Raw genomic sequence first — 15330 nt, forward strand, 5'->3', positions numbered from 1 at the left:
CTCCCTCTCCCTCTCCCTCTCCCTCTCCCTCTCCCTCTCCCTTCCCTCCCCATCTCTGTCTTCAGTGTGATCAGCAGCTGCTGCATGGTGTTTCTGCATTTGTGCTCTCCCTGGCATTAAAGACCGTATCTCCTCAAGTCGTGAGTCCTAATAAGTCCTTCTTGTGTTAAGTTGCTCATTTTTCATAGAGATGAGAAAGCTAACTAGCATGTTAGTGAAGCATTCGGCTTTGGTCTCATTTCCTTTGCTGCAATGGCCACACACACCAGAGAGATTTATTCCATAAAGAGGCTCCTTAGGCTGAATGTGGCTGCACAGACTTGATTACAGAGCTCTGGAGGCTGAGGCAGGAAGACAGGCTAGCCTGAGGTACAAACAACATGGTTTCAAAATCAGGGAGGGGAGGATGTGAGTTTGAGGCCAGTCTGGTCTATAGAGTGAATTCCAGGACAGCTAGGGCTACACAGAAACCCTGTCTCAAACATAAACCCTTACCCCAAAACAAACAAACAAACAAACAAACAAACAAACAAACAACCAGACATAGTATCACTGTGTAGCAGTCAACTGTACTGCTGTATGGGAACTCCCTGTGAAGACTAAGCTGGCCTAGGACTTACATAGATTTGTTGGCCTCAGCCTCTTGAGTGCTGAGATTAAAGGAATGTGCCACCACACCTGGCCTTTGTACATTTTGACATCAGAAATGACACTGTTTTAAGCTCCTTGAGCACTGTATTCTTTTCTGAGTAGGCCGAAGAGATGGACACATGGACAAAAATCCTAATATAATGGTCTCATTTTCTGTGTTGTGGTAGTAGATGTGTATAGCCTGATAAGATGCAAAGGAACTAGCAAAGAAATACACTCATAGACTGTTCCACATACTCTGAACTCATACCAGCAATCGGATCAGCTCCAGGACCCTCTGCTCTGCACCATTCCACAGAACCTGGCAGCTGCAGTTACTAAGGCTGGCTCTTCCAGCCATGAAACACGTGGAATCTTTGACAGACTCTCTGAACTCGAAAGTCAGCTGCCTCGGAGGACCGCTGATTTGACATAGCAGCTGATCCAAGAGACACCAGCTGTGGGTATTCATGTCAGCTAACATAATTGTCAGTTCTCTTGGCCTCCTTCTTGAAGATGGCCATGGGCCTGACTGCTCCAGAATCTTAGGCCACTGTCACACCATTAAAAAAATAGCAGGATGTGATTTTTTTTTTGGCCATTTATTCATTGCTTTAACTCCAGGTCTGATATTGATGCTGCCTGTGGCCATTTGTAGGCCATCTATAGCTGAGGAGTTTTTCTTGAACATCATACAACTTCAAGTGAATTATAGTACCCCCGGTTTCTTAGGAGATGTCTGCCATTAAAAAAAAATACTCCAGGTCTCTGGTAGCATTTTCCCATCAGCAGAATTGTAAAATGTGTGCTGAATTATGAGATGCGTGGTCTACTCTGGTAGAGTGGAATACTACTAAAAGCAGTAGATCTGGATTCTGTAGCTTTTGCTACACATTATAGTAAATTTCTTTAACCTCTGCAAAACTCAGTTTCACAATGTGCGTAGTGAGAATAACAATACCCGCCTTTCTTCGTTCGGATGTTAGGTGACCCTAGAAGAGATAATGATTACGAAAGTCGAAGGTGGCAGGTGGCAGGCAAGAGTCCATTCTTGAGAGGATTCTCAAGGCTTTCTATGACACGTCCTTGTGTCCTTTCACTACCCACCTAAGGGTTCTCTTCCCAGTGTGTGTGTTAGGCATGGTATATAAAGGGGAACCTGGGTAGAAATGAAGGAGGTTCGAAGGCTACTGAATCTCAGGACACTACTGTGGAAAGAAAGAATTGTAGGCTTGAATTTTTGCTTCATTTGCCAACTTCCTGTGTGATCCGAGACTAATCACTGAGACTAATCTTTGTCTTCATTCATTTATGCATCCGCATAAAAATGTTCATTTAGTATATTCACTGTACCAGGAACTATTCTATATGGTATTGATATGATAGTGAAAAACAGAGAGGTTGACGTTCTAGCAGGAAACAGTGCATTAATACACAGGCCTGCAGGCTTGTTCTGTGAAAGATCTGATGTGAAATGTTTCAGGTTTATAATCTTCATATGGTTTATGCTATTCATTCATTTATTTCCCCCTTATTTGTGCTATATAACACTTCAATTGTGTGTGTGCATGTGTGCATGTGTGTGTAACATTCCTATTTTGTGGCCATAAAAATACAGGCCAGAGCGCTAGACAGGTTCTAGGCCCATAGTTTGCCATCTCCTGCATTAATAAGTATATATATATATATATATATATATATGCACACACACACACATATATATGTATGTGTGTGTATGTTTGTGTGTGCAATAAACACCTACTTACATATATTTTATATATATAACAAACGTGTATAAGTACATACATATTTCTATATGAAAAATATTTCCATAAAAAAGCATAATCGATTGCCAGCTTTAAGGGCACACAACATTGTTCTGGAGATGATGTCTCTTTAAACAAATGTTGTTTGTGACAATGAATGAGCACAGAGAATAAAAAATGTGCTCTCTACAGAGCAGGGTACCTAAAAAACTTGAGATGAAAGCAGAAAGGGTAACGACCTAGTCTAAGGTGGTTGCTGCTAGGAGGGTGGGAAACAATGAGGTCTTGAGAATATATATATATATATATTTGAGACAGGGTTTCTCTGCGTAGCCCTGGCTGACCTGGAACTCCCTCTGTAGACCAGGCTGGCCTTGAACTCAGAAATCCGCCTGCCTCTGTTTCCCAAATGCTGGGATTAAAGGTGTGCACCACCACTGCCCGGCTTGAGAATATTTAAAAGGGAGAGCTTCCAGAATTTATCAGTAGATTATAGATTACAGGTGGGGAGAGAGATGGGAAGTGGAGGGGAAGAATGATGCCATTGTTAGGACCCGAGTAACTGGAAACCCACAGATGTAACTGAACTTGGGAGATGAAGGCAGGAGGATGGTGGGTTGGGTTATATCTCAGCCAGTCAGGTGTGATACAAAGGTTCTTGATGTAAAAGCCAGAGGCCAGAGGAGTCTGGATTTGAAGATATGAATTTGGAAGTATGTATGTATAGCCATATTTTTAGGGTTTCCTAAATCCCACATCCATTTCAATTTCCTACAAAGTAAGCAAGATAGATAAAAATCCCAAGCTTGAGGATGGCACAGAGAGTAGAGCTGCTTGCTGCTACGTCCTGACAGCAGAGTTCAGTCTTTATGGCTCATATGCTGGAAGGAAGAACTGACTCCTGTAGGTTGTCCTCTGACCTCCACAGACACACCACAGTACATGTAGATTCCCTATCACTCTCTAACAAGAAAATAAACATGTATTAAAAAAATACCAAGGTCTGGTCAATGTTGAATATCCATCAGGGCTTGACTAAGAACCAGAAGAAATGGGGTGTACAGCAAATGCTCATTTCTACCTGTCTGCCTCTCTTTGATTCAGTGCTTAGTCTGCCTGGCCAGTGCCATCTTGGCCAATCATGACATGTGTTTCCCTCTGAAGAAATGGCAGAGGATAAGGTGATGTTGTATGAGTCACATGAGTGTTTTTAGAATAATATGATAAGACTGAGGCTGGAGGCTTGCTGACAGTCACAGCATCTGCTAATGAATGTTTGTGAAGCTTCTCAAGGCTTAGGGTAGAAGTCACATTACCAGGAGTCTTCAGTCTAATGATACATCACGATGTTTGTGAGAACTAAACAAAAAACAATGCTTCTTTCTCGGGTCTCATTTCCTTGGTTTCAACCAGGATAGTAAGGAACATCTTGGTAGGAGGAGCATACTGATGGAGACCTTCTCTTGTAGTTTTCCACTGAGTGCAAAACTCAGATTTTTCTTATTGCATCTTGATTTCTCCCTTATGTCTATTACTTATGGATACCATGGAGAGATAAATGTGTTGTTTTTTCTCTGAAAGTTTCCTAAAAGATTGGATGTCTGCTTAGCAGTGGGAATCTAAAGGAGAGTGACCAAGAATAAAGAACTAGAAGTTCTCATAGTCGCACTTGCTTAGGATTCAGCAGTACTCAAGGACTCAGACTCTATGTGGCAGGGATGGCTTCAAGCAGGGTGGGAACATAGTCCATTCTTGCTCCATCCCTTGCCACCTCCACCTGGAGGTCAAAGATAGCTTGACTAATATCACATTCCATGTGCCACACGTTAACACAAGCTCTACTCTCATAAACAGAGAAGTACGTCCCTTGTTATTTAGCTTAAGTCTTGTCTGAACAGCTTTTCTGCCTCAATCATGGTTGCATAGATTATGTATTAACTAAGCTTGCTTCCTCTTGGTGAGAGATATTTTCTTCCCTTGAAAACCTTCAAGAGTAGACATTAATTAATTGCTACTCTCAACATATTAGGTGTTTGGGAAGATATATGATAGAGTTACAACCAGAAGGCAAGAATCTCTTTTTGACATGCCTGGTAGCGTGGGTCTCAAGGCTTCCTGGGATGATTATGAAGTCTGGAGATGCCTTTTGGTTGTCATGACTGGGTACTGGAGTGCTATTGGAACCTACCAAGCAGAAGCTTAGGATGCTGCTAAATATCCCACAATGCACAGAAACAGCTATCTCATAAGATGATGCCTGGTGGAGTGTGACCTTCATGTTATGTATCTTAGGAAAGATGCACTTATCACCTTGGCTGGTGTTTTAAAATTTTCATCATTGTCTCTTCTCTTTTTTTTTCCATTCCAACATACATTTGATAGTGTCACAAAACCTGTCTGCCAGCCGGGCAGTGGTGGCGCACGCCTTTAATCCTAGCACTTGGAAGGCAGAGGCAGGTGGATTTCTGAGTTCGAGGCCAGCCTGGTCTACAGAGTGAGTTCCAGGACAGCCAGGACTACACAGAGAAATCCTGTCTCGAAAAACAAAACCAAAACCCAAAAACCAAAACCAAACCAAAACAAAACAAAAACAAAAACTGTCTGCCAAACCCTCCCCATTCAATGGCCATATAAGAACGTATTTATTTCTGTTTTAAAGGTTAATTAATGTAGTGTTTACCTTAGGGTCTCAGGCCAAACCTCTTCCAAATAAATATTTGGCAAAGAAGAAATTAGCTATTCTAAATGAGAAGTTGAGAGACGAGAGAGATGGCTCAGTGGATAAGAACACATGTTGCTCTTACAGAGGGTTAGCTCCCCTCACAGTGGTTTACAGCCATCTGTAACTCTGCTTTCAGGAAATCCAGTGACCTTACTTGACCTCTTTGAGTACAAGGCATGCACATGGCACATATCTATACCTGCAAACTAACACATACATACACATAAAATAATGAAAGTAAATCTAAAAAAATAACTGAGCTATTGAGATACTATATACATGTGCATATGTATACATTTCCATGCACATACATGTATATAAAGCTATATATCCTTATATCTGTACATATGTATATAGACATATTGATGTGTATGCATAATACACATAAGAGTTAATTTTTTTAAAGAAGAAAATCACACAGAGATGCTGCTGCGGCTAACTGCAACCTTCACCCGACTGCATTTCAGTGGATGGCTTAGAATTTCCTTAAAGTGCTGCTCTCTAGTCTTTAGAAAGTATAACCTTTCAGAACGGGAACTGAGATCCTTGAATTGCTGATTCAGTTAGGTGAGAGGGAGGCAACAGAGGGGAAAAAAAATCTCCTTCCTGGTGCCTCTGGGCTGTGAGGCAGGGCCTAATGGATGAGTCAGTCAGTATCTCTCTTCTGAGAGATGGTGGTCAGTCATCATGTGCCAATTTAGATAAGTAGAGTACACGAGAAAGCATTCTCAATGCTATCCATTATTGGAATCTTTCTCCTCCTTGCCTATTTGCTCATGGGGAAAAGAGAGTTATTTCTATGAGTTCCCTATGTCAAGACAGGTGGCTTTCATATCATGTTCTGTGGTAATAACCTCCCTTAATGATTGGGAGATAATATCCTCAATCCAATTCCAACAAGAAAACTTAATTTTTTTTTTGTCTTAGAGAAAAAAGACTGCACTGACATTCTGGATATGTCAAGAAGAGGTTATTTCAGAAGACAATTTTTTCCACAGATAAGGGTCCATTTATCTCTTTCTGTTTTTTTGGGCACTAACAAGAACTAACAGTTTGATGGAGTTCACCATTAGTTAGATGGAGTTCTCAAACAGACTGGAACTCATGAGGAAAAAATAACCACCAATCCAACTCAAAAGTTTTTAGCCAAAACTTTTCAGTACTGGACATGTTAGTGATTAGACAAACATTCAACAAGTGTTCCATATTGACCCAGTACTATCTATGGCCTAATTAGCTCTTATAGCCACCTATGAAGAGCTGTCTAGTTCTGTTGTATATATGGGCAAACAGGGTGCCCAAATAGGTAACTGATCCTGAGACTCATAGGCACTATGAAGCTGGATAGAATTTGAAAGTGAATCTCCGCCTGCTCTTATGCAGTTAGCCACTGTGGAAATAAGTCTTAAAATTGAACATTGATTTCTGCAAACTTTGATATAACATTCATTTTGATTGGAAGTAAAAAAGGGATGTGTTATTGTTCATGATAACAAAGTGAAGAATGTGATAGCCTCAGCTATGACACTATCTCATTCAGTGAGATTTTACGAATGGCTCACCCCTTCTCAGCAGACTGAGGATGAGAAAAGAGTAGTTTTTATTAAGGAGCTCCTCCATCTTAAGCCCTGTCCCCAAAACATACCGTTGTAGGCAGAAAAAATGTAACAGTTCTCCAGTATCATCAGCTTTCCCAGAGTATTTGTGATAGAGTCTTTTAGTAAAATCTGGCAAAAAGAATATCCTACGCTTGATCTTAGCCAAAAGGCTGAGAAGTGATCAGAAAGAATATCCTAATTGAAGTTTTTCTTTTCCTTTTTTTAAGTCAGGATCTTGCTATGTGGCAACTGCCTGATGTCAACTTGTACATAGACCAAGCTGGCCTTGAATTTTCAATAATCCTCTTGTTTTCATTATCCAATACTAGGATTATAGATGTGCACCACCATGCCTGGTATGAATTATGATAACCTTATTAGGCTTACTCACAGATCCATCCCTCTATTCTTTTTAGTAATACATTTCCATGAGTTTCATATGCCTCGATGGCTATCTGAAGGTAGACTAGATGTCCATTCTTTTGTGTATTTAGATGGAGTGCATGACTAATTCTTTTGCCCAGTAGGATGTTAGCACGTGTCCATAGCTTTCAGATCACATTCTTAAAATAGAGCAGCTTGCATTCTATTTATCTCTCCCACCTAATCTGGAATTCTGTGGTGAATTTTGAGTGGTTTTGAGTATATTGCCAAGCATATACAAAGGATCAAGTGGGAAGGAGCTCTGAGTTCTAGCCTCTCAGAGCACTGCTGTCCTCCCTTTTCGAATATTTACCATTTAAGATTTTTCTCTGTGGAACTTGCTCTGTAGAACAGACTGGACTTGAACTCATAAATATACATCTGCCTTTGCCTCCGGAGTGCTGGGTTCAAGCTGTGCTCCACTACCAGCTAATTTGTTTATTTTTAAATCAGTACTTGTGAGTGAATTCCTCTGGAAACTCAGTGGATGTTACTGTTTATACAGAACTGATAACCTTAGTCAGATGATCTCCACTGGGGACACTGGTTACTAGTAATGGGTCAAAGGTTAAAGACATGTTGTTCCAAACTAGATTTTCCCAATAAAATTGAGACTATGATCAAGTTCCACTGGCTGTTGCTGATAATCCTAACACCCAGGATGAAAAGCAGTAATATTATTATGACTTTAAGGCCAGCCTGGGCTTCCTCTTATCTCACAAAGAAGCAAACAAAAATATAATTGAGGGAATGTAAGCAAATCAAACGGGAGATTAAAAAATATTTTATCATTAAGATTTAAGTACTAATAATTTTCACCAAATATTTAGCATTTTTACTAGGAATATATTTATTTGTTTTGCTCACCTGACATAAAGGCATATAAAAAAGATGATGGGCATTGCACAGACATGTAGGTAAAGCCACACATTGCTGAAGACCTACTTACCAATGTAACAGTCACATGCAATGGGTCAGAGAACAAAAGGGCACTCATAATAGCGAACATGTGTTTTGTCTGGAGCTAGATCTGTTGTCTCTAACCCTGGGCATTTAAGAATAGGGGAAGGAACACAATGCAGCTTTCAGATGAGTAGAACATGTGAGGCAGCACAATGGTATGGAAACAAATGTCAGTCTCTGCTGAGGACTGGAAACAGCAGATGTTTAAGAGAGGTAAATAGTTTATAATCATATGCAGACAGCTTGTGCAAGGGTGAGCCTGGTCTTCTAATAAAAATCTGTAAATAGTCACAACTGTTGGATGGGCTGATGAGACTACCATGGTTTGCCACTGCTGTTCAGACAGATGACATTAGAGTAGAGTGAGTTCATAGAGAAGTCTGCCAATCAGAGCAAGGTTTTGTATTTTAAGAGTATCACTCATCAAAGAATATAATAAACAAAACTGGGTTTCAAAGAATCATCCATACCATGTGCAAATTATTAAAGAAGTCATTTTCAAATTAGTGCCAATGAACACACACTGGAGGCTGATGTGACAAAAGGGAATTGGTTAGGCCCCTCAAATGATCTGACAGGATAGAAGTGGACTGCGTAGATTTTAATTAGGGCATGTGGATAATCCAGTAGCACTTGCCAATCACTTAACAAGAGCAAAATAATTGCAACAATAATTCGATTTGATCTCTCTTTAGGTGTTTAGAGTTTCCCAAATGACTTTCAAGTGCTGTTGCAGCTAGCATACCATAAATTACCATAAACTCAAGCTCACCCAGCCATGATTTATTTAACCCCTTTCCCCCTCCCCCATGGTTGTTAAAATTTAGGAGAGGGTAAGGCATGATGGCTTTTGATCTTAGCACATAGTATATTCCAGCAACAGCTACATACCTAAAGAGGAGGAGGAGGAGGAGGAGGAGGAGGAAGAGGAGGAGGAGGAGGAAGAGGAGGAAGAGGAAGAAGAGGAGGGCTGGGGTAGGGTAGGGGAGAAAAGCGTTTCTAGCAAACAAGCCATTTGAAACTATTCAATGACGTGGGAAGGGATATTCAGGGATCTACATAACTGTTAACTTTCTTCATTCAGAAATGGCCGCTGGCTTTGAGCCTTGTAACCCTTAACATTTGATACTAATGGTGTCACAGAGTAGCTTCTATATTTTCCATGTACTTCTGTTTTACTTTGTCTCTTAGTTTTAATTGTTATTTCTTGATTTTATGTAGACAGCTTTTAATCCAGCAACATGGCTGCTCTGACAATGGATCGCATCCAAAGACCTTCCAGGTCTGTTTGATCTAGTTGGCATGACACACCTTTAATCTCCCTGGCTGGACTATAGACACACCTCAGTACACACCTTTAATCCCAAACAATGAAGATAAAGTTTATTTGTAGAAGGAAGCAGTATGTTTGAAAGTGATGTCTAATTGAGGAGCAAAGTAACATATCAGAGAAAGATTTGACAGAATGAGTCAGAGATAGGATACACTCAACTCTCATGCGAACAGACAGGAAAGAGAGGCAATTTAAGAGCAGTGTAGAGAGTCAGGTGGGAATTGATTCAGTTGGTGCAGTTTGTGCAAAAAAGTTGAGTTCAGTTGTGTTTGTTCCATTCAGTTTGTGCAATTCATGTAGTGCAGGTCAGCAGAGGCAGTTAAAGCCAGAGAATAAGAAGGATCCAGAAGATTAGAACAAATTGCCAGAATTAGTTTGAGTCAAGCAGAACAATTCAGTGAGAAACTGAGAAGAGCTAGTTTGCATCAGTCAGCTTGGTGAGGAGTTTGAGCCAGAACAGCTGAGTTGAATCACCCAGCCAGAGTTCAGAAAGAACTAGTAAGGGTGAGCTTATTCAGCACTAAGCCTCCAAAACGACAATTACATCTGGAGAATAAAAGTTACTTTTAGAATTTCAAGAAGAGGATTTATTATTTGAAGACCAGCAAACATAAGTTCTAATCCAATAACTAACTGATAACTAACTGGGGGCCAGTTCACTGTGGGTGGTCCAAGTGAACTCAAAAATATTTGGCTGATGGTAGACAAAGGATTCCTTGAAAGGGGTGGGTGTGGTTCATACAAGTGTTGGGTATGGTCTGTCTTCAAGGTGCTAAATATTCCTTAAAAATAGACACTCCGAATCCCCATGGCAGCACAGATCCTTCCTCTAATGTAATGTCTCTGCTTTTAAAGATTTTATTTTCTATCACCAAGACTTAGAGGATAGGTCCTTGAAGACAATTCACCTCCTGCTATTTGCTGTGTTTTCTTACCTCATCCAAGACAAAGATCTACACATACTTGCAAAGGATCTTAAATTTGTGTTTTAAGGCATGGAATGCCATTTGGTATGGGAAAATAAATGCAAAAATACTTTGAAAAGTTAAAGAATCTAAAGACAGGCAAATGGAAATGTATGCATTTTCTAGAAGTTTTATGGCTCAGAAGAATGGAAGTCAAATTCAGTGAAATGACTCAAGAACATGTGGCTCTACAGTCAGCCTTCTCAAGGTCTGGGTGTTACCACATTTATAATGTTCTGTTCTTTCCTTCCTTATGTGTAAAACTAGTCTGGGACTGCCTTTGGAGGATGGCTCAGATTAGTGCTTTGGATACTGGCATCATTGGGTTGAAATGGTATCTTGGAAGGACCCTTGGAGGTTGTTCTAATCTACGTCAACATACCCTGGTGGCAGGTATTTATTTTGGGTCAGTTATCATTCAGTCTCTGTTTCTGACGACAGGAGATGAGATTGCTAGGCATGGATAAGAGAGAAGGTATGGGGATGGACTGAGAGAATAAAGGAGCATGAATAGAGTGAAAGAAAGCAAAGCGATTGTGACAACTCAGAACCCTGGACACTGCTACCATATGATTTTCCCTTGACCCAAAGATAATTTTGTGCTTATGATTTTTGGTTTTGAAAAAAAAATTTGAGGTTTTTTTTCCCAGTTCATTATTATTGAAGGTATTCACTATTCTATTTTTTAAGTCTATCCATTCATTTATCTATCAATCCATCTTCCAGCTACCACACTTATTAGTCTATTAACCTATGTATTCAGAGCCATCCTTAGTACGTAGAGGAATGCATGTGTGTGTGTGTTTGTTTGTGGTGGGGGTGTTTATGTGCATTTGATGGAATGAGCAGCCTTTCTTTCTCTTTCTTCCTTCCTTCCTTCCTTCCTTCCTTCCTTCCTTCCTTCCTTCCTTCCTTCCTTCCTTCTTTCTTTCTTTGAGGTTTGGGTTTTACTGAGATTGTTTGGTTAAGGATTCTGAATTAAAATTAATCAGTTTATCTGGGACATTAAAAACAACAGCAGATGAGCTATTACAAATCTGGTAAAGCAATTAGTCGAATGTGAAGAGTGAAAAACATGTTTGGAATGATCTTGACTCATGTAACTGCCTCAGAATAACTTCTTAAGTGTTCCTAGGCAACAGAACTTTAATTAAAGAGACAAGTGGTGGGTTTCTCCCCCTCTTTTTCTTTTTCTTCACTCTTAGATTATCACAGAGAACAGCTTGACTATGTTCCTGCTACATGGTATTAGATATACTTATTTGGGTCAAAATAGGAAGGCAGAAACATTCAGACTGGGCTATTGACATACAAATCTCTTGCTTATTCAATGAGGCACTAGTTTCATGAAGGTACATGCACCCTGTGCTAGGTAAATAAAATCATGAAGCATCAGAGAAGGACTGAACTTTTTATTTTGACATCAATAGTTTGGGTTTCCTTTTGTCATTGAATCTTGCCTCCCCTCTTCTGAGCTAACCAAGTGGTATCTTGTTGGATGATATTGAGCAGAATGCATTGTCTCAAATTCTGTCTCCCTTTGTGAAGGGCTGTTTTGAGTCCTGTGGGACGTGGCTTCAGCTGTTCTCACAGCCCACTTCGTGGATTTTCTTATGATGTAGAGTTACACAGAAATACAAGACCTCACATGTACCTTTGCCCAAACTCCAGTCTACGCTGAGAGCAGCTTCTAACTATTTGGGCACCAACGAAAGCTTATTAACAGAAGGCAAAAGGTCAGAAGAGTCCTTGGGAATGTGAAAAAAAAAGCTCTGAGAATATTTAATCATAAGTAGCTTAGCTTCTCCTCAGTGGGAGTGTGGTATGTTTGCATCACTCTCCTTGGCAGTTAACCTTTTACATTTTATGCTTATGACATTTCTGTCAGGCACTCCGCGTGTGCCAATTAAAGTCAGAGGTCTTTGGACACCATTCAAGAAGTAAAGAGTATCTGGAGAGGAGCTTGATTAAAGGCAATTTCTGTCAGGGAGAACTATAGGGCAGGTGCAGGAAAGGACCCAGGAAGGTAATGAAAACTTGCTGGGAATACAGCTCCCTTGTAGACTTTTCGAGTGTGTGTGTGTGTGTGTGTGTGTGTGTGTGTAGTCTTGGATTCCTGTTACGTGTGGGGTGCAGGACAACAATGAAGTGTCAGAGTAGGGTGTTTATACCAGCCCATATGTCTCTGTGCATGGCCATCTGGACCAAGAGATCAGAGCATCCATATCAACAAACACGATGTAAACTGTTCAGAGGTCACATGATGAGCAGGGATCCTTTAAGAGGCAAACTGAAACTCTGAGCTAAGTAGGTTAGAGGACGTGGTAAGCAGCCTTCTTCTGGGAACATTGCCTCCCCAGGTATTAGTCAGGGAACCAGGCAAAATACTTTCTCAGTAATTTGTTCCTGGGCTAGGATTGTGAATCAGGGGCAGATACCATGGAAACCCACTTAGTTTGTGCACTGTTGCTTTTTTTTTCTTCCCCCTTTGGAAGAAAGAACACAAGGATGAGTAAAAGGCATGGCTCCACTTCAAGGTTGTGTGTGAGTTAGGGAATCCTTGAGCCCCTTCAGATATGTCAAATGCTCAGGTGAGTGTCTGAGTAATGGGATGCCTTTAAAGGTGAAACCACAACTTGAAATGGAGATAAAAAAAATGCTAAGTCGAAGTTTCCAGGACTTAACTTTAACAAAATATTTCTGCAGGCACAGTTCTGCTTTATGATTAGAAATTTGAATTCAGATTAAAACCGAAGCTGTTAACTTTTTAGGCATGCGGTGGGGATGGGTCGGCCCTTATCCATGCTAATTTTTCTACTTGTTAATGACCTCACAGGTGGTTGTGAGATCTAATGACATACATAGATGTTTAGTATAGTGCTTGGTGCATATTAAGTGTCCTAGAGAAACTAAGTTCTATTAGCACTTTAGCCTTTGAGCTATAGGGAATATTCATCAGTTACTTCCAAACGGAAAGAATCCCAGCTTGGCAGTACTTCCTTGTACAATATTTATTTATTTTTTATTGTTTTTGTATTCAAAGAAGTGAGAGAATGTGGTAATAAGCCTCCCTGGATAAGGTGCTAGGCAATATTTCTCATTTTCATGAAATTTTCTTAATTAAAAAAAAGTTTTTTTGAGCTAGGGCCTTATGTTGCCCAGAGTGGCCTCCAAAACTGAGACTGGCTTTAAACTGTACTCCTCTGCCAAGTGCTGGGATTATAGGTGTGCAGCACTGTGCTCAGCCTTACGTAGGCCTTGTTTTCTTTTTAAATTGGTATTTTCTCTCTTTCTCTCTCTCTCTCTCTCTCTCTCTCTCTCTCTCTCTCTCTCTCTTTCTCTCTGTCTCTCTCTCTCTGTGTGTGTGTACATGGGTATTTATGAATGCCAGAGGTTGATACTGAGATATCTTACCTAGATGTTCCTTTATTTTTTGAAACATGGTCTCTGAAACTGGAGTTGCTGATTTGTTAGACTCGATGGCCAGCAAGGGCTCCCTCCCCATTCATCAGTGTCAGGGTTACAGGTATGGGCTGCCATTCCTAGCTTATTACATGGATTCTGGGAATCTTAAATCAGGTCATCAGACTACTGTGACAGATGGCTATTCTTGGTTGTCAACTTGACACACTTGGGAAGGGAGACCCTCAGTCGAGGAATTTCCTCTATCAGACGGATTTATGGAAAATTTTATTCACTGGTTATTGATGAAAAGTATACTTGGGCTGTGTAAGAAAGGCAGCTGAGCAAGTTAGGACCAACAGGCTAGTAAGCCACAGTCCTCCATAGACTCTGTGTCGGTTCCTGCCGCTAGTTTTCTGCCCTGGCTTCCCCGAATAATAGACTAACTTCTAAGCCAAATAAATCCTTTTCTACCTCAAGTTGCTTTTGGTTATGGAATTAAACTAGAACACTTGCACAGAAACAGCATTAGCTCGCTCCCTACTATGTATAAGGGAAATCACTGTATTCTCAAGAGTTCTGTAGTGGCTCTAATTGCTCCACCTTACAAGCAAGGAAACTGAGGCTGAGAGAGTTGGAAGGAAACTATCTAAGCTCACATTCTGTGAGTGGTAGAGGAGATTTAGAAACCGGAGGCAAGCTGTCATCAAAACTGTGAACACAGAAGTAATGAACACCCCACAGACAGGGTCTGGCCCTGCTGTGAACTCTGAGGCAATGGCATCATTTCTATTTTGATGTCCCCATTTAACTCTTATCCTTTTGCTGAGGGGCCTGGCAGAGCAGCGAATGTCACTCCTAAGCAGGCACCTAAGTGAGAAATCACAGACAGCACTTGGATTCTTTCTCTGCTCAGGGAAAGAGGCATTAGGCTTAGTTTGATGGCTTCAGTTGGTTGTGGAGGGATAGCAGGAGCCTCCTGATTTCATTGGTCAAAAAGGTTTCTTAAGCACTATGACAGTTACTTGGGTGGAAGATTGAATTGAAAAACATGCACCTGATTATTTAGCAGCTTTAGAAAGATGTGAGAAAAAAAACTCTTCAGGGGCAGGTAAAGGTGCTTGGCAACAGGATTTTATAACAGCATTTGTGGGGCTGCTGCAGGGCAGACAAGGCACACGGATTATTCACATTCATATTTTGCTTCAGAACAGTCTGTTCTTGCATATTAAAAAAGAAAACCCCAGATAAACATGCCTCTAAAGGCCAAGAGATGAGGATTCTTTCCGAATTTCTTGCTAATGCATCTCCTTAGGATAGTTCCTTGAAAAGGCCGTTTGACGCCGGGCGGTGGTGGCGCACGCCTTTAATCCCAGCACTTGGGAGGCAGAGGCAGGCGGATTTCTGAGTTCGAGAGTTCGAGGCTAGCCTGGTCTACAGAGTGAGTTCCAGGACAGCCAGGGCTACACAGAGAAACCCTGTCTTGAAAAACCAAAAAAAAAAAAAAAAAAAAAAAAAAAAATAAAAG

The 15330-nt window shown here is 40.7% G+C and overlaps 1 protein-coding gene across 1 annotated transcript in view; it reads right to left on the minus strand.

The window, feature by feature from the left end:
• Positions 1 to 15330, minus strand: part of Palmd (palmdelphin) — a 48677-nt gene that overhangs the window by 9713 nt on the left and 23634 nt on the right. The window lies entirely within an intron of this gene.

This window comes from Grammomys surdaster, unplaced genomic scaffold, assembly GCF_004785775.1.
Source record: "Grammomys surdaster isolate TR1022 unplaced genomic scaffold, NIH_TR_1.0 126158, whole genome shotgun sequence".
Taxonomy (NCBI): Eukaryota; Metazoa; Chordata; class Mammalia; order Rodentia; family Muridae; genus Grammomys; species Grammomys surdaster.